The following is a 19,983-nucleotide window of genomic DNA, read 5'->3' as shown; positions in this document are numbered from 1 at the left end:
CCAGGAACCGAACCTGGGCCGCCAAAGTGGAGTGTGCCAAACCCCAACCATTAGGCCATCAGGGCTGGCTCCCTATATGCTTAATATTACCTATTTACTGGAGATAATTTTTAAAATAGAGACAAAAAGAAGAAAATAATTATCACTCAATCTCTTCACTTGGAGGTCACTGCTGTAGACATTTTGATTCATCTCCTTATTTATAAACATGTACACAAATAATTGGGATCTTGATACATTCTTAATTTTCATCCTGCCTTTTGCCCTTACCATTTTATTTTGAGCTGTTCTTCAGGTTATTAAATGCTCTTTGAAAAGAGGAGTTTTAGAGGCCACATAATATTCTACTGTGTGGCTGAACCAAAATATATTTATCTTTAAATAATTATTATGGAAAATTTCAAAGTAGACAGAAGAGTGGAATGAACCACCACACCCCTGTTATGGGACTTAAACTTCGCTATCCCGATTTAATAACTTAATTATAGTTTATCCGTTCCCTGTAGGTACAGAGGAGTAGTTACAAGGCTGCAGCCCTAAATGATCACTTTGGTTTGTCCTTGGGACCCCTTCTTGTCAATGGCCACCATGGATGTTCATATATAGTCCAGCTCCAGAATGAGCTTGGTTCCTTTGATGCAGTTTCAAAGCATCTTCGGCTGCCCTAAATTTTAAAAAAATGTTGTACTCACCATATCTTAATGTATATATATATGCAGTTCTTAATCTGTATTATATTATATTATATATTAATTTACTATATGGAATACTTAGACTGCATGTTTTTCATAGTTTTCTTTTCAATTATTGTTATGGCTGTATGATTTTTTTTAACCATTTATCTTTACCTGGAAGCTTTTCAAACTGATGGATTTTTAAAAATAGCTCTACTGAGATATGAGTGATAATATAATAAAATGCACATATTTAAAGTGTATAATATGATAAAACTTGAAATATTTTTACAGATATGGTCTGAATGTTTATATCCTCCAAAACTCATATGTTGAAATCTTAACCCACATGGTGATGGTGTTAGGAGGTGGGCCCTTTGGGAGACTATTAGGTCATGAGGCCAAAGCCCTCATGAAAAGGACTAGTGCCCTTATAAAAGAAGCTCCAGAGAGAGCCCTTGCTCCTTCTACCATGTAAGGGCACAGGGAGAAGGCACTGGTTATGAACCAGGAAGAGGTCCTCACCAGAAGGCTACTATTCTAGTGCCTTGATCTTGGGCTTCCCAGCCTCTAGAATTGTGGGAAATAAATTTCCATTGCTTATAAGCCACCCAGTCTGTGATATTTTGTTCTAGCATCCTGAATGGACTAAAACATAGATACTCATGAAACCATACCCAAAATCAAGATAATGAACAAATTTATCATCCCTAAAAGTCTCCTCATACTGTTTGTAATTCCTCCCACCTGACCCATCCGTGTCCCCTCCCCAAGTCTTTAGGCAACATTGATCTGTTTTCTGTCCCTACAGATTAGTTTACATTTCTTAGAATTTTATATCAATGGAATAATACATTATATACTCTTTTTGTCTGGCTTCTTTTACTCAGCATAATTATTTTGATATTAATCCATATTATAGTGTGCACTAGTTTATTCTTTCTTATTTCTGTGTAGTATTCCATTACATGGATATACCACACGTTATTTATCCATTCATATGTTGATAGACATTTGAGTGGCTTCCAGTTTTTAGTTATTATAAATAAAGCTGCTACAAATATTCATGTATAGGTCTTTGTACAGACATACGTTTTCATTTCTCTTAGATAAGAAAGTAAAAGTGAGGGGCCGGCCCTTTGGCTGAGTGGTTAAGTGTACACTCTCCACTTCGGCAGCCAGGGTTTCGCTGGTTTGGATCCTTGGTGTGGACATGGCACCACTTATCAGGCCATACTGAGGTGGCATCCCACATGCCACAACTAGAAGTACCCACAACTAAAATATACAACTATGTACTGGAGGGCTTTGGGGGGGAAAAGAAGGAAGAAAAAAAAAAGACTGGCAACAGTTGTTAGCTCAGGAGCCAATCTTTAAAAAAAAAAAAAAGAAAGTAAAAGTGAAATGAAAATGAAAGTGAAATGGCTGGATCATTTGGTAAGTGTGTATTAACTTTTTAAGAAGTTGTCAAACTGTTTTCCTAAGTGGTTGTATCACTTTCTATTGCCACCAGCAGTGTATGAGAGTTTTAGTTCCTCTTTATCCTCACCAACACTTAGTGTGATCAGTCTTTTTAATTTTAGCCATTCTAGTAGGTGCATAGTGTGTGTAGTGGTACCTCTGTTGTTTCAACTTGCATTTCTCTGATGACCAATGATGTCAAGGGTTTTTTCATGTGCTTATTTTCCATCTGCATATTATCTTTCTTGAAGTGCTTATTCAAATCTTTGCCCTTTCTTCTATTAGTTTTTTTCTTATTGTTGAATTTTGAAAGTTTAAAATATATATATATATATATATGTGTGTTCCAGGTTCAAGTCCTTTTTTATATATATGTTTTGCAAATATTTTCTCACAGTCTGTGGATTGTCTTTTATTATTTTAAAAATTTGTTTTGAAGACCAGCTTTAAATTTTGATGAAGTCTTGATGAATCTTTGACAACATTGAATAATCTCTATAAGATTTGCTTTAGAATTTGTTATAGAGCAATCATGAAAGTTATTATTTGTAATTGAGAACACTATATGTTCTTTGTGAGAAAACCAGAATTTTAATGAAATACTGAATTTTTTCCTTTGGAAAAACGTCTTGACCAAGCAAAACCAAAATTATTTGAGATAGTAAATATTTCCTTATTTGATTAGACATCAAAAGGAAGCCATGCTTTGCCTAGAGATAATGCTGAGCTCTTCCTCACCCTAAGACAAGAAAGCACAGAGAGAAGCTTTACTATTCTTTGGATCGTGTTCTTCATGTGTGTGAATAACAACGTGTCCTTGTCTTTGTTTCTACCATGAGACTTTCCCAGGGTCTTAATTGCCTAAAGAATCATGAATAAGAATATTTTAGATCTATTCTTCCAAAGTCGATGTAAGTGGGGAAAGTGATACTTATGTGTGGTTTCCTGTTCTGTTCCTTAGCATAGGATGGCCGGTGGCTCCCGTTTATAGTCAGGATTATATTCAGGACAATACTCTGCATTTTGGGCTGGCTTGTACACATGGTAGTACTGGTGATGGTGATAATAACAGTGTGGAGAGAGGAAGAGTTGTAGCATAAAGGTTTATTTCCCTTAATTTGAACATTTTCCAAAGTGCCTATGTATGGACAATTCCCAAGGAAATTCTTTTGAGAGCAAAAAAGGGATTTCCATATCTCTATTCCTTCAGCCAGATTAATAGATTTTTGTGTTTGTAATGGATATCTAATATATTTGCCTTCAAAGCATTCCTTTTTCTTATAACAGTAGTTTGATTTTTCCTTGGAAACTAACTGCCTCTTCCTTATTCTTAGTTCATGTATTTTAGATGGCTATGACTTCTTCTCTTGACTTTAGATGAAGACACATCACCCAAAACCTAGCCTGTCATATCCCTGCATCCCCTGGGCCACAATGATTGGTTCAAGGATGGGAATCCAATTCTTATGACCACTGGAATCCTTTTTAATGGTATTTACTGAAAGTGTCTGAAAAAGGTCCCTAGAACATCCCAAATGGAAAGAAGTCTGGAGTTACTGATGGCCATTTTGTCACCATCATGGGAAGGATGTTCCTGAGAAAGAAACCAACATAGAGAATGGAAGAGTTAGAGGTGTGTGAGATAGAAATAATGTATTCCAAGGACATTATTTGAGACTGCGGACTCTGCCATCCTACTAAACTAGTTTTAATTTTGAACTCAATAAATTCTCTTTTACTTAAACTGGTTAGAGTGGATTTTTTTCTAATTCTGACAGACACAGTGTTCAAATAAAATTAAGCCCTTGACCAAGAAGATTCTTATTACAGAGAGTTCTGTTGTATTCTTGTTCTCAAGACCTGTGATCCACTTCCACTGAAAATATTTGTAGGTTCTATTAATAGAATTTGGAAATCAGCGCTTGATTCTTGTTTGGAATCCAAATAGCCTAGAACTCTAAATGAATTCAGTTCTTTATTTTTTTTCCTGTGACTATTTTTTTTTTTAGTGCTTTTAGAATACATAGGAAATATGGATGGAGAGGAGTTAATGCTTTGGTTCAGGGTAAGTTACAGGCAGGACATGTTCAAGCTTCGTCTGGATTCTCCATGGAAGGTCTTTAGACTGCAGCTGTAAACCACTCGTGGTTCTTTGCACTGATTATCTTGTCCCTTGTCTTTCTGCTGACACTCATGTTGCCTCTTCCACCCAGTTTTCTCTACTTGGTTTACTCCTAACTGTATTTTAACACACATCTCAAACATCACCTCTTTCACAAAGGTTTTGCTGATCTCTAGACTTTGTTAAATGCTCTTCTTTAATACTCTCTGCTCTGTGTTAATTCCACACCTTATGTCTGTGCCCTTTAAATGGTGAGCTCTTTGAATGCAATTATTGTGTCTTATTCATCTGTATTCCCAGTGTCTGGAACAATTCCTAGCTCAAAGCAGATGTTCAGTAATTGCTCTCTCAAAAAACAAAACAAACAAAGAAATAACTGGAGTCGAATTTTGGATGTTGGGCTTTATCTAGATTTGGTCAATAATCAGAATCTTCTGGGGATATTTTTCCCCTGGCTTTATTGAAATATAATTGACATGTAACATTGTGTAAGTTTGAGGTGTCCCATGTGTTGATTTGATTCACTTATATATTGCAAAATAATTACCACCATAGCTAGCATCTCTACCACATCACATAATTACCATTTTGTTTTTGTGGTGAGAACATTTAAGATCTAATCTCGTTATATAATTTCAAGTATATAATACATTATTGCTAACCGTAATCACAATGCTGGGCGTTCATCTTCTAATAGGAAGATTGGACCTTTTGACCAACATCTCCCTATTTCCTCCACTCCCCAGTCTCTAGTAACCACCATTCTACCCTTTGTTTCTACGAGTTCAACTTTTTTAGATCCCACATATATGTGATATCATGCTGTATTTATCTTTCTCTGTCTGACTTCTTCCACTTAGCATAACGCCCTCAACTTCCATTCATATTGTTGCAAATGGCAGGATTTCCTTCTTTCTCATGGCTGAATAACAGTCACGTCTTCTTTGTCCATTCATCGTTGATGGACACTCAGGCTGTTGCCACATCTTGGTTATTGTGAATAATAACTGCAATAAACAATGAGGGTGCAGATATTTCTCTGATATCCTGCTTTTATTTCTTTTGGATATGTAAATTTGGAGATATTTTTAAGAAGAAAAATTATTTGGGCAATACCGACAGATTCTGATTTAGTGGATATATTAGTCTTCTAGTGTTCCCCTGACAAAGTGCTGCAGACTGGGGGGCTTAAACAGCACAAATGAATTTTCTCATCATTCTGGAGGCTGGAAGTCTGAAATCAAGATGTTGGCAGAGTTGATTCCTTCTGTGGCCTTTCTCCTTGGCTTGTAATGGTTGTATTTTCCCTCTGTTTTCACACGAACTTTCCTCTGTGCTGGTCTGTGTCCTAATCTCCTCTTATTGGGACAGTCATATTGGTTTAGGGCTCACCGTAATGACCTCATTTCTCCTTAATCACCTCTTTAAAGGGTCTTCTCCAAACAGAGTCACATTCTGAGGTACTGAAGGTTAGGACTCAATATATGAACTTTGGGAGGACATAATTCAGCCTATAATACTGGGTCTGGGATAGGGCCCAGGAAGTAGAATGGTGCAAAATCTCCATAAATAATTCTGAAGATTAGTCTGGTTTGGAGATCCTGGATCTAAGTTGCTTTTTAACAGTTCTGATTCTAGTAAAAGTAACATGTGTTACTTTTCTTTCAGCTATGAAAGCCAACATTGGTGTCTATTTCTTTGTTATCTTGAAATTCACGTTACAGGCAATATGTTCATGTGAAAAATTTACCTCTTTAGTCTATAATGATAATTATTATTTTATCTATAATTATTATTTTTGACAAAGCTTTGCTTGAAGACAAAGACCAATTATATTAGAGAGTTATTCTGTCAGACATACTGTGAATCTGGTTTCTAGAGGAAAATAATTTCTAAAATCAGAGCTTTTTTTAGCTACAGATCATGAAAGCCTGTACATACAACTCCTATGTATGCTTTTTGAGATTATCAAATGCCTCCCAAATGATGTGTATCTGAAGAGCTTATTTTTTCAATTGCCATTTATTTGCTTTGTCGTTTCAGAGTGATATATGGGGTCGAGTAGTTCCCAACACCAAGCATCAAGCCCAACGATTGATTGGAAAGGGGACTCTGTGTCCTTCACCAGAATAGCTGGAGCCATTATCCTCCCATGTAAGTTTTATTGGAGAGTTTTATTGGAGAGTTTTTTTCATTGATGGAGTCTAGTAAATGTTTGCTTCCTCCACTGCTTATTCAAAGTCATTGAACATTGTAATTTCTTTCCATTAATCAGCATTATACCTATATGCATGCTGTATGAACAATGGAAAGGAATAATGAGGCATGCTGTTTACTCTGATGTTTTTGGTGGGAATGTTCATCTTAGAAAGAAATGAACTGAGACCTAAAGCGTTTTCCCAAGGAGCACCTATTATACATTCCACTGAATTTGCTTTTCACTTTTCTTCTCCCTTAGGAGAGAGGGTTTCCCCCACCCCTCTGGTCAATCAAGTATGGCACAAGGGTAATGACAAGTCTAATAGATGCTGTAAACCACTACTTTTAATGAGCAATGTAATTGAGTCAGAATATAGTGTCTATACTGATGGAGTCCCTGGTGCTTTAATGGCTGAAATTATGATTAGAGAGATCCAGATAATGCTGACTTCTATTATATTAAACCACAATATTATACAATTTTCCTTGCTGCAGCATATCCATTCTTTTCTTTTGAATTATGCAGTATTGTCTTAAATGGTTTAATATTACTTTGGAATAGAATTCAAAAAACTGCTGAAAGAATTTAATGTTTTTCATAAAACAGATGCAACCTCAATTTCTTGTGATATTTTTCAACACACAATTTCTCGCCATAGCTTTCATAAGATCCTTTTTGTGTAGCACCATACGGCAAACTTTCCTAGCCAGCTGAGATAGGATAGTACAGGGGGCAGTTCAATGCCCCATACATGGAAAGATCGTTACCCTAATTGCTGTGTGGTATTCAGAAGCTGTATTTGCACTTTTCACACTGTCAAGGGTGCAAAGTGAGAAAACCCTTTATGGATGGTAGTGAAGAGTGGGAGGTACCTGTAAAATACTGAATTCCTCCATAACTCAGATGCAGTGAGGTGTGAGTGAAATATGTTGTTTTCTCCTTTTGTGAATAAAGATAATCAATTACTGCTGTAGACTAAGACACCTTTATTCATGATCTAAAGCCACCCAATGTAATACCCCAAAACTGTTAGTTTCACCTTCCCTTAACTGGCTTATTTATAATTCATTTTAAAGGGCATTAACTAGAACTATATGTGTAATAAATAACAAAAATGATTTTGTGTTGATGTTAGTAATGCTATTACTAATAGTGTTGAGTTACAATTTACTGAGTAGTTCCTTGCCCGGCATTTTACATATAATAAAATCCAATCCTCATGTGATAAGGTTGAAAGAGTTTAAGAAACTTGCTAAATGAGCAACAGTCAGCAAGTTGCAGGACCAGGATTTGAACTCTGGTCTTTTCAAAGCCACTATGCTTTTTGACATCTCTAGCAAATCCCTTAGAGAGAATTATCTATTTTAGTGAAAAGAAAAAAGATAATTACTAATAAATTGTGGAAAAATTGGGTTGTTTACTCTGACTCTACGTGTAAGCATCAAGTAAATTGGGAACACAAGGACCTTCCGGTGTTCCAGGGCCTCTGCCATGTAGACAGGGTACTATAAAGCTGGACAAAGAAAAAACATTTTTATTTAGTAAGAGAACAGTTCATATGAAACAAAACAAGATGGATAGAATTTCTGCAATAGTTTACATAGGGTGCTGTACACAGCCATATATTTAAGCCATTATGAAAAAAAGTTCAAAGTAAAAAGTATAACAATAATACTAGCTAGCATTGAACACTTTGTGCCTGGTACTGTTCTAAATACTTAGCATGTTTTAAACCATTTTCCTCATGGTAAATGTAAAATATTACGGAAGTAGCAACTGCAGAAAATATCTGTAATTTTGACAGAGAGCTTAAATAACCTTCCTAAGTGGTAGGGGCAGGATGTAAATAGGCTTCATGATTTTAATGTGAAGCATGAATCCTACAGAGGCAGAGGTGATCATGATTTCCACTACAGGCAGCCAAGTTAGAGTCATCATCAGAATTATATGATCTGCAAGCTTATTTGTGGAGGCCTCTTAATTAACGTTGGGGTCACTAGGATTGAAATACATAAGTAGCCTACTAAAGTTTCATTTGAACTGGAAAACCAAAAACAAAGAAAGATGGTTGGTCTGGTAAGAACAGCCTTATCTCAGGCCACTATAACGGAGGGTCGTGGGAGTTCTTGAATTCCAAGAACAAAGTCAGTTAACAGAACGAGGCACTCTGAAGAAAAGGGGCAGCATAGAGTACTTGAGGAGAGGCTGTGTGATAATATCATATGACTTTACTTAAATCTTCCACCTAACCTTCCCTACACTTCCATTCATTTGTGGGATAACTGTGTCCAGTGCCTTCAACACTGACTTTAAGCCAATGCTAATCAATGAAAACCTCATTTAACTTAACCGTTTGGCCATTCAGAAGGCATATTGGTCTTGAAAAATGTGACATGATTTCATCAGCTTATTCAGATAGTGACTAATTTTTAGTTGCTGTTCCACACGTTATCTCTCTATTGGAGAAAATTAGCACCGTCTGTGGCATCTACTATACAGCTCTTGATTTTTATTCCTTCCAATATACAGAGAACAGGAGAAACAGTTTTATTTTACCTTACAGGGAGAGCAACACATTTCATCATCTTGTCTCAGGGCCTAATAAGTCTTTAGATTCATGGAAACAATGTAGCCATCCAACACCCTGATTTTCTCACCATTTCACAGGACATTGTGTGCTCTACTACCTAGATGCCATCATACTGAAAGGACTAGGAGATCAGGGAGTAGCAGGTATTCTAGTGCCTCTGTGTGGGGAGCCAGAGGGAGGCAGACGAAATGCATGAAAATGCGGGGGCCTCAAGCTCCATTTACCTTTTAATGGCTCTACAATTAAGGGATCTGCTAAGACATCCTCTTCAAAGTAAAAGACAAGTTGTGCCCTTTATGCACAAGTTTGGTGGTCCTATTTGGATACTGGAGAAATGCCTACCATATTTGGGAATAAGCTTCTAAATAATTCAGCCTATCACTCAAAAGACCGCCAGATCTGAGAGGGTCCCAGATCAAGGGAAGCCTCTCCAGCAGTGCCAAGCTATAGCGTAATTTATTCTACCACTTGGTTCTTATGACATAGTGGATACAGTGGTATTCAGAGCATGTGTCGCACATTGGGGTGCTTTGGGAAAGCACTATTGGGAGAATCACAGCAGACAGCCCGAGATTTTTGGAGCAAAGACATGCCTTCTCTGACAAGTAGCTATTCTCTTTTTGTTTATAGGTGGTAGTGGAATTTAAGCAGCCAATCATTGACCATGTTTGAGCTGCACATTATCATGAACTTGGACAACTTGGTGAGCCAATCCACCAAGAAGAAAAGTTAGCATGCCCAGTAGCATTATATTATCAAGTGGAAGTAGTATATATGTAGGGTGAATATATATGATTTATTATCCAAACCAGGACAATTTTGAAAGTAAAAAGAGCACTACTAATAATTATACTGGGACAATTGGAATAGACTGGTACTTTCCTGACAAAGCAGGAATATGCTTCAACGTGACAAAAAATAAATTCCATTAGCAGGTGGCTTACCTTCTCAGCTCTCCTTTATCATCCTACGCCAGTGACCTTTGACAGGAGAAAGTCAAAAGTTAAGAGTAGATTCATTAATACTGTTCTGCTCCTGGCTGAAAGTGGACTCTTGTAGCATTATTGCCCCACTGTCAGGAGGCTCTAAAGACTTAGGGGAGGGGAAATCTTCCCCCTGTGTAACTGGTTGAATAGTGTGTCTTGTTCATTTTGTCTAAAAGGACAGATGCTTGAGGTATGCATTTACATTGATTCATGAGCACATCCTAATGTTTTGGCTGGATAATTCAGGAGCTTTGAGTGAACAGACAAGAGGGTTTGTGAAAAGAAGGTCTGAAAGACGAATGTGGGAATTATTCTTTCAGATGAGGTAGTGTGAGAATATTTGAATATCCAGCAAATACCCTCCATTATAGAAGAGGCTCTTGATAATCAGATATGCATTATGACCATTTGTCTGTAGCCTTTTCCGAGCCAAACCAGTGTTTACTCAATGCAATATTAAATAAAGTGGTTGTGGTGGCAGGCCATGGTGGCATCCCCTAAGGGCTATTTGACATCACTGTTGAACGCTCAATTTTCTAGTAGTAGAGAAAAATCTGTGCTGGTGGGAGCTAATTGTTAAATATTTAGGAACTGTGTGTTAACTAATTTACCTCTATTTCTCTCCATGTTTCCTTTGCTGTTTTACCTATTTAATTTCACTATCCCTGGTGGTGATGGTTGACTTCTCAACATTGTCCATTTGTCGGAGACTATTAGAATGAGGTCAATTGGTTTTGGACTTAGAGCTGATGCAGTAACTGAAGAATTGTTGAGTAGCCCCCCTTCTGGGGAGAGAGGGAGTGCATTTTCATTTTTTAAAAATGGTTGCATTATGTTAGATATAAACATTTGTTGTTGTGGTAGTTGATGCTCGGAAGTTTAGGCATAGGGGAGTGGAATATACTGACGCTAGGCAGAGACTGTAGTGAACGCTTGTCTTGTTTATGGTCTTCCGTGAACCTTCTGAATACACCTCCTGAAATCTCTTACCTTAAGATATATTCTAAGGTAGAAGACAGAAATGCTTTCCTACTTTCCATTAGAGCTAGAATGTAGGTTGGAGAGAACTCACTTGGGACTCAGTCCAGAAGAGAGTGATGTGAAGAGGTCACACACAGAAAATTAATTCTTGTGAGAATGGTGGAAAGACAAAGAGCTTTCAGAAGTCACACATACAAGCAGACATGTTCTAGGGGTACAGTTCCATGCTCCCTGAGGGTGGGCAGTTCACACTCTAGGGCTGTGGTGGTGACAGTGGAACCCTTACTGGAGCATTCTATTGGTGCAATTTGACTAATCTTCCTGGCTTGTGTAGTTTGCAGGAAGATAGCTCCAGTCTTCCCTGATATTTTATGAGTGACTTCATTACCTTTAAGATATTCTTTTTCTGTATATCCTGGATGGAATGAGTTCTGCTGTTTACAGATAAAAATGATTCCTGATACATGGATATTTGAGGTAACCAAAGGGAGGAATATAGACAATAATCTAGTCAGTTCTCATAGAGTGATTTTTTTTAAAGCAGTCTACTCAATGTTAAAAAGATTGAGCAATCTCATCAAAGTCCCAACTCATGTAATTAGAATTGTTTCTTTCTCACCAACAAGCTATACGAATCTGCCTCAATTTAAGACAGTCTCATACACTAAATCTTAATTCACAAAACAGGCATATTAAAGGATCTTTTTCAATTCACCAAAAGATTCACCTTATTAAAAGATTTACTATATATTTTACTTAACTGCGCAATTCTCCAATTATTTACTACATGGTAATTTATTAAGAATTTCTGTCTTTAAAGATTTCTTCAAGACCATATCTGCTACATAAATAGAGATTTGCTTTTATTTAAGTATGAGAATTTAAATATCTGGCTGAGAATTTGTGAAATTACTACTCTCCAAGGCCTAACAAAGAATTCCAACCACCACTTTCAATACTAGAAAAACTTTTTTAATATCAACATTATGAAGAATGTATACTATTGAGGAATGCTTATTATGTAGAGTTCTTAAACAAAGACAATAAAATACACATCTAACTGAAAAATTCAACAGTGCAAAACTGCGTGCCATTCAGTTCCTAAACGTTTTTGTGTTAATGTGGCTAGCTATTGATTTTGTAGAGTCACTATAATCCATTATTTTTTTTTCCAGTTGTAAATTTAAAAAATCTTTTTTTAGGATCTAAGATAGTATACAGTGGGTTTTACAGCAATAATAGTGCACTGACTATGCTTGCATTAGATACGTGTATGTATCTGTGTGTGTGTGTGTGTGTGTGTGTGTGTGTACTATATGACACCACACTTATAATACCCCTAAATCCCTTCTGGGTTCACAAGTTCACAGCTGATGTTGAACACCTATTAGGCATTTAAGAGCATCATAAACAGACTCTATCTGCAGGGCGGTGTTTATGCTCAGAATAGATCTCCTCCCCCCCAAGTTGAAAGCCCATTAAAAGGATTTGATCTCAGCCTTCGTGAGATGTTTCCTTTCCTATTAGAGACCCGACCTTACAGATGTAACATGGGTCGTTCTCTCTTTAATTTGGCTTTGTAAGAACTATAGGAGCAGAACTTGGCCACTGGATATTTAACATGATGATATAGATGTAAAGATTTCACAATTAAAAAAAATAAACAAAGAGATTTAGCTTATCCTGCTACCCAGGACAGCTGAAAACGATGTTAGAGCTACATCTTTCAAAGCTTTCCAGAGAGGTGCTGGATTTCAGATTACGTAATAAATTCTGCTATTTAAGTTCTGTCTTCCAAGCAAAGCACTGGATCTTTTTACAGTCCAGGAAGACTTTCTTTTCCATAAATGGTATCTCATGAAATATTGATTTAAATATTTGTAGGCTGCACTTTATAGAGTTTTACCATACTTGAACGGCAACAGTAAATGGCCTATTTGATATATTTCACTTATTAGTATTTGTAATATCACTCAAACCATCAAAATCTTGACCCTAAAAACTCCTTTTCTCAGTTAATAATTTCCTAAAAGTCTTTAATTAATGAGCTGCCTCAGAGTAACGAAAGGTTAGTGGAAAAGTTTTAAGGAAGAGTTGAAACACAAGTATTGGGTTTCACTGGTGAGGAGAAATTGGAATTGAGGTTGTCAAATGTGTTTAGCCTGATTTTAATGATAGCAAAAAGCAAAAACTGAATGTGGAGATTAGTGGGTGTGCCTTCATGCTGTTTGGTCTGGCCAAAGAACAAGCTACGTCAAACTGAAAGTTTACCTATTTTCATCTACAATCTGTAAATATGCATGTGGTTATGGCAACTACTCACTCAAATTATCCTAATAGGTTTATGTCATTTTATCTCCTGGAGACTCCAAGATGTGTTTCGTTTATATACTTCCTAAGGTTTTCATGAATAAAATGCCCTAGGAATTCCTTAAGTGTACGAACTGCCTGTGTATCTACCTTAGATTCTAATCGAAGGCTTCTGGGATCATCTCCATGTGGATTTCTGCTTGTGGGGGAAGGATGTCAAAATTTCCAGGGCTGAAAGCTCATTTATCTTTCAGGCCTATTGATCATGGCATATTTCTCTTGCTGTTACAACTCTTTCAGTGACCTCTCTCCTGCCCTACCTTTCTTTCCATCCAATTACCTCTATTTCTGTATATCTGCCAAAAACCTACAAATTTTACTTTACATTATTTTTTTCTATGTGGTCCTTCCTTCTCATATACTCATATATTGCTGCTCACTAATTTATCAGTCTCCGGTCTTGACTCCTTCAAAACATATGACTCTTGTGCTGAAAAAAATTACCATTACGTACTGGATAAAGTTCAGACTTAGCAAACGAGGCTCTCCATGACCTGGTCTGTTAGCCACTCTAGCCCTACTGGTTGTACCATCTCTATAAATATGATATTTCATGCCCTTGAACCTCTACTTTGCCTCATCTTAAAATATTTTTCTATTTTACCTCTTTAGTTCCTATGCACCCTTTTGAGATACAGCTCAGAAAATATACTTTCCTGCATACTTTCCCTGTGCCTGGACTTAATTAAATGCCCCTCCTTTGGGCATCCATGGAATCCTGTGTATAACCTTATCATTGCATTACATTAATATTAGATGCTTATATGTCCACCTTGTCTGGTACCCCTTCCCCATGTCTACTTCTGAACGGTGTCTGCTCAATAAATGTTTACCGAAGTGAATTAAACTTGTCTTATTCTTGTCTGCCTCTGGTCTGTTCAGTTGGTTCTTTCTCTTTCTTTGTTTTCTGAGCTCCTGGTTGTTGGTTGGTCTATTTGTGCCTTACTGTACACGTCTCCAACTATATGTATCTCCCATCTGCTCATCCCCCTGTCGGTGTGATGGCTTCAGTACAGTTAGGCATTACTAGGGTCAGATGGAGTTTTGATTTTGGAATGTTTTCTCTAATGAAAAATAGAAGTCAAGAACTCCTTAAGTTAAATTAAGTTAATTAAACACAGGTCCCATTCTATGTTTAATTACTGATGACCTGTCCTCTTAGGCTCCTCACTGGCAGCCCGAGGCAATCTACCTAGGATAAAATCATATATAGGGAGGATTTACAGGAAGGCTTTTGAAATTAGGAAGCTTCTGTTCTCGACCCAAGAGCCATATTGTATTGGCTTCAACTAATGTAAAAATAAGACCTAACACTTGACATAAAAAGTTCACTTTTTAGGTATTTAGTCAGCCTGAATTCTCAGTGAAATCAGAACCTGGTTTGAATGGAAGAGGGCTTCTGATTTTGAAACAGTCACTATACATATTATGTTCATTGTCAGCCACACAACTCTCTCAATCTGCAATTTAATGAATTAAATCTTGTAAAAACTGCAAATAAACTCAGATTTTTTAAAATTTCATTTTGTGATGTTTTTCTCCTGCAACCGTCTCCACCTGCACTAATTTGCCTAAATGGTATCAGACACTCAAAGACTTTTGACCCAACTCATGGGCAATTAGTTCAACAGCTCTCAATAGTGAGCTGATGAATTTTTCATAGATACAGTGGTGTGTAAGTTTAAGCAATCTTTAACTGAATGACTGTTTCAATTCTTCAAGTGATTAGTGGAATGTTGCAATTTTGTGCATTCAAAATGTATTACTCCAGGAAGATACTAACAATGCAAGTTTGCACAATGGATCTAAATCAGTATTTTACATTGGAGAGTAACTTCTCTTTGGACGCATTTTATATCACTAGGTTTGCAAGTCATTGTGGAATATTTTGATTTCTGGAATCAAGACACTGATCCCAGGCGACTCCTCTTCTGAATGTATTTTGTCTTTATCTTTCACCAGCTGTATTTCATAGCAGAAGTAAACTCCCCTGGTATGAAAAGTTCTCTGTGTAATTTTGATTTGTAAGTCAGTCCTTTTTTTTTTTTTTTTTTTTTTTTTAAATAAGATTTCCCTGAGCCGGTGCAGTTTTCTTAATCCCTGAGAATCCTGACATAAACATCCAATTTAACATGAGGGAGACTAAGTATGCCCATGCCCTTCCTTTGCTTTCTGTTGTACTTGAAGATATGTTCCTGCTCCTGCGTAAGGCCAGCCCCTCTGATTTTAGTCCATGTATTCAACAACTTTGTTCCCACAGGTGTCCCTTTCTTTCCTGAACTCTGTCTCTCTCTTGTGAATTGTTTCAATTCATCTTTGAACATACTACTTCATATCCCATCTTAAAAACAAAGATCTAGTAGACAAAATAGAATCCTTGACTCCACAGCATCTCTAGCTTGGCACCCATCTATCTGCTACTTTTCACAGCAGAATTTTTCAATATAGTTGTGGTCATCTCTGTGCACTGTCCTCCTATTCTCTTCTCAACCCCTTGCCCACATATGGTGACCTAATTGCAATGTGGGCTGTAATTAATAACCTTCCTGTATCTACACCCTTTGGTCTCTAACTTTGTAGTCTTCACTCACTCTAATTGTGGGACAGTCATGGGCTTGCCTTTGTCGATAGGATGTCGGGGAAGTGATGGCATGCCAACTTTCAGCCGAGGTTTCAGGAGGCCTTGTGCCCTTCTTCCCCCTTTCTTGGAACGCTGCCACCATCTGAAAAAAATCCGGGACTGTCCTTTGGGAGGTTTAGAGACCCTGCAAAACAGAGAGGAGTCATTGTTCCAGTTGAGGCTATTTTAGAGCAGCTGACTGCTAGGCTCCCACTGGTTGATTGTAGGTACATGAGCTAAACCAGCTGAGATCAGCTGAGACTGGTCCAGATTAGCACAGCCACCCAGTTGACCCATAAACTTGTGAGAAATAACAGTTCTTATTTTTAATCACTGAGTTTTGTGGTGGTTTGTTACACAGCAATAGCTAGCTAACATATCCCACTGATCAGGCTTTCATTGCCACCAAACATCTGAAATGTTCTTATGAAGGTCACCAGGGCCCTCTAATTCACCACATCCAGGAGTCAATTATCCATCCTCTTCTTTCTTGACCTCACAGCAACCACTGACAAAATTCTCCTTCTTGAAATTCTTCCCTAGGTCTTCATGATATCACATTTACTTGGCTCCCTCTTACCTCTCTGCTGCTCTTTCTCAATCTCCCTTGCTTCTCTTCTTCCTCTGCGACATCCTTAAATACTGGGGGCCACAGGGGTCTATGCATGGCCCCTTTCCTTCCTCTATACTTTTTCTTTTATGATATTATTCAATTCCATAATTCAAATACTGTCTATCTGATGATAATTCCCAAATAAAAATCCTTTTTTCTATATCTATTTTTTTTCTAAATTCTAGAATCATATTTCTAGAAGCTTATTTAGCATCTTCACTCAGATATGTAATAAGCATTACAAACAACATGGCAAAAAGTAACTATTTTTCTGTCTTACAATTCTTTTTCAGTTTCTTTCTGGGTCTTATCTTTATCATGCCCCTAAGCCAAAAACCCAATTTGCAAGTATGTTGTTGGCTCCACTTCCAAAATGCATCATGAATGTGATCATACCTCACCAACTCCTACAACTAGAGTCTGACCCACCATCATGTCTTATTTGTTTAACTGCAATTGCCTCTTAATTGATTTTCCTGCTTTCATTCTTTTCTCCTATGGTCAATTCTCTTCGCTGTAGCTAGAATAATTTTTTAAAGTTTAAATCTAATCACATTAGTACTTTGCTTATATCCCTCCAAAGGCGTTCTATGCCAGTTGGAAGAAAATCCAACCTTCTTACCCTATTTCTAAGATCCTCTATGATCTGTCTATAGCTGTCTTCCCTGGTCTCATCTCTGACCACTCTCATTCTTTTTCAGTATTCTCCAGCCACTCTGCTTTTCCTTCTCCCTCAAGCACTGCAAGATCACCTCAGTCTCTGAGCCTTTGCACTTGCTGTTCCTACTGCCTGGAATTCTCTTTAATAGATATTTGGTGGTTAGTAATACTTTGGCATTCTAACCTTAGATAAAAATGTCATATTTTCAGAGAGGGGTTTTAGGACCATCCTAGCTAAAATGGCTTCCTTGTATAATCCTCAATTCATTCTCTAGCCCACCATCCTGTTTTATTTATTTCCTTCATAGCACTTATCTATCTTCTAATTCTTATCTAAAATTAGCTTATTTATTTATTTCTTACATAGTTATTGTCAGGCTTTCTCCATTAGAGTATAGCCTTCCTGGAGCTTGACTCTTGTTTGCCTTGTGAATTGCTGTATGCTTCATGCCCAGAACAGTACCTGGCACTGAGTGGGTGTTCAGTAAGGATGCAATTGAAGTGGCACACTACTGATTTATTTGTCAAAGTATTATATCTTGATATTATTCCCAAAATAAAATGACAGGAACCCACAATATATTTCCAAATCCTTAGATTCTTTTAAATGTGTGAAAATAAGGCATTTCAATGGATTAAACTTGAGAAATCTCTTCACTAATGATGTTGATCTAGCCATTGACGTAGCTTTTGTATTAGGTAGCAGAAGGGTACTGATGTGAAGATACATGTGTCTATTGTCCTGGCAGCTGGCCTTTCACTAAATTGATTTTTCAAATGCCATGTTCCAAGTAAGACTGATTTGCAATATCAAAAGTTTAATTGTGTCCACGAATGGGCTACACTCTCAAGGTTGCACATCTATAATGTACCAAGGAAATATCAAATATAATCAATGGTTTATTTAGGAATAAAAATTTGTGTTTTCATATGAGAAATATTTCATTCACAGAAATCCTAAAGATGTATCCTTTAAGATTTAGCTTAAATCATTACCTTTCCTGGCAAGAATTTCTTGGTCTTCTAGGAAATGCCAGTCACATCTTCTTCTTGGGCACCTAGTGCTTCAATGCATTGACTACACTGAAATTTTAATTGGTGATTTATTAGCTTACTTTTCCACACTAAACCTTGAGATCCTTCAAACAGATCTCACTTCCTTCATCTTTCTTCTTCTTAAATGTAGATCCTGATATCGGCATCTTTATTCAGTTTGTAAAACAGAGTAAGCTCAAGTAAATGTTTATTCAATTGGATAGGATAAATATATATGGGGTTGAATTACTACTTAATTGTTTTATGTGAATATCCAAGCTTACTTTTAGAATGTAAAACTTTGGATGGTAGAAACCATGTATTATATTTTCCTTGTATTCCTCTTAGAGTACAGTACACTACTGTGCATATGGTGGTAATGCTCTCTTCTCCGCTGGATTTGGGCTCCATCCAGACTCTTAACAACCACCACCAGGATTAGGAGAATTGGTAGTCAACTTCCACTCAGGGTTCTACATTAACTCTCTATCTAGTTTACTGTCTTAGTGAGCTGACTGGATAATATGAAAACTTCAAGAACTTTTAATAGGAGCATAGTTTATAGTTGCATGACTTTGGGCATTTTACTTAATCTCCATCTATCTCAATGTTTTTATTGGTACCTAACTCAAGCAGTTGTTATGAAGATCACATGAATTAAAACATACAAAGTATATGAAATATTCTAAAGGTCTGGCTCATATTAATTATAAATAAGTGTTAGGTATTATTTTTATTACTATTACTTTTTCCTAAGGCCTACATCAGAGTTCAGTCTAAACAGCCACATCTTTACTTCCTATTTTCCACTTTGCTTAGACTACCAGATCTGGGGCCTCAAGAGGCAGATTGAGCCAACACATCCTAGGAGAATGTCCAAATTGGGGAAAGTGGTTTCATTAATTTATATCAGATTCATGCAAAGATTTCTTTACTCCCCCTAATGGTGGTTCTACATCCAATCTTGAGAAAGAGATAAGTGGTAAATTTGAAGGTGAGAACTTTATGTGCCGTTTCTTCTATTCTAACTTTATTCATCAGAAATACAAGTCGGTGTGGGAGAAAGCTGGCCATAGTGAGACAGTTAAAGCAGAAACTGGTCAATACATAAAAATAGTTGCTGAGGGAAATAAATTTTCTTTGCGTTGATGTTTTCCTTTAAAGAAGGAAGTCCAGTGGAATGAGCTGGCTCTTCAGGAATATATCACTAGAAAGAGGGTACAACGTCTGTGAAAAACGAGTAATGGATTGGGAGCTGTGGCAAACAGACTCCTGAACCTGAGGCAAGAAATCTTATTGATTACCATGGGTGTATGTCTCCAAAATATGTATAAGCTAAACTAACTGATATGAAAACCAAAGAAGCTAGTTCTTATCACTCAAGAGTAGACTAGGAGGGGTAAGAGGGATTTCAAGAAATCTGGGGCCCGGCCCAGTGGTGCAGTGGTTAAGTTTGCACGTTCCGCTTTGGCAGCCTGGGGTTCGCCGGTTCGGATCCCGGGTGTGGACATGGCACCACTTGGCAAGCCATGCTGTGGCAGGCATCCCACATGTAAAGTAGAGGAAGATGGGCATGGATGTTGCCTCAGGGCCAGTCTTCCTTAGCAAAAAGAGGAGGATTGGCAGCAGATGTTAGCTCAGGGTTAATCTTCCTCAACAAACAAACAAACA

The 19,983-nt window shown here is 37.2% G+C and overlaps 1 long non-coding RNA gene across 1 annotated transcript in view; it reads left to right on the top strand.

The window, feature by feature from the left end:
* Positions 1–19,983, top strand: part of LOC139081576 (uncharacterized) — an 87,390-nt gene that overhangs the window by 50,741 nt on the left and 16,666 nt on the right. The window contains exon 2 of the long non-coding RNA XR_011536695.1: positions 6,301–6,411. This is a non-coding gene — a long non-coding RNA (uncharacterized lncRNA). The remainder of the gene's footprint in view (positions 1–6,300; positions 6,412–19,983) is intronic.

The sequence above is a fragment of the Equus przewalskii genome, unplaced genomic scaffold (assembly GCF_037783145.1).
Source record: "Equus przewalskii isolate Varuska unplaced genomic scaffold, EquPr2 ChrUn-13, whole genome shotgun sequence".
Lineage (NCBI taxonomy): Eukaryota > Metazoa > Chordata > Mammalia > Perissodactyla > Equidae > Equus > Equus przewalskii.
Note: the sequence above shows the minus strand (reverse complement) of the source record. Positions and strands in the feature narration are given on the sequence as shown.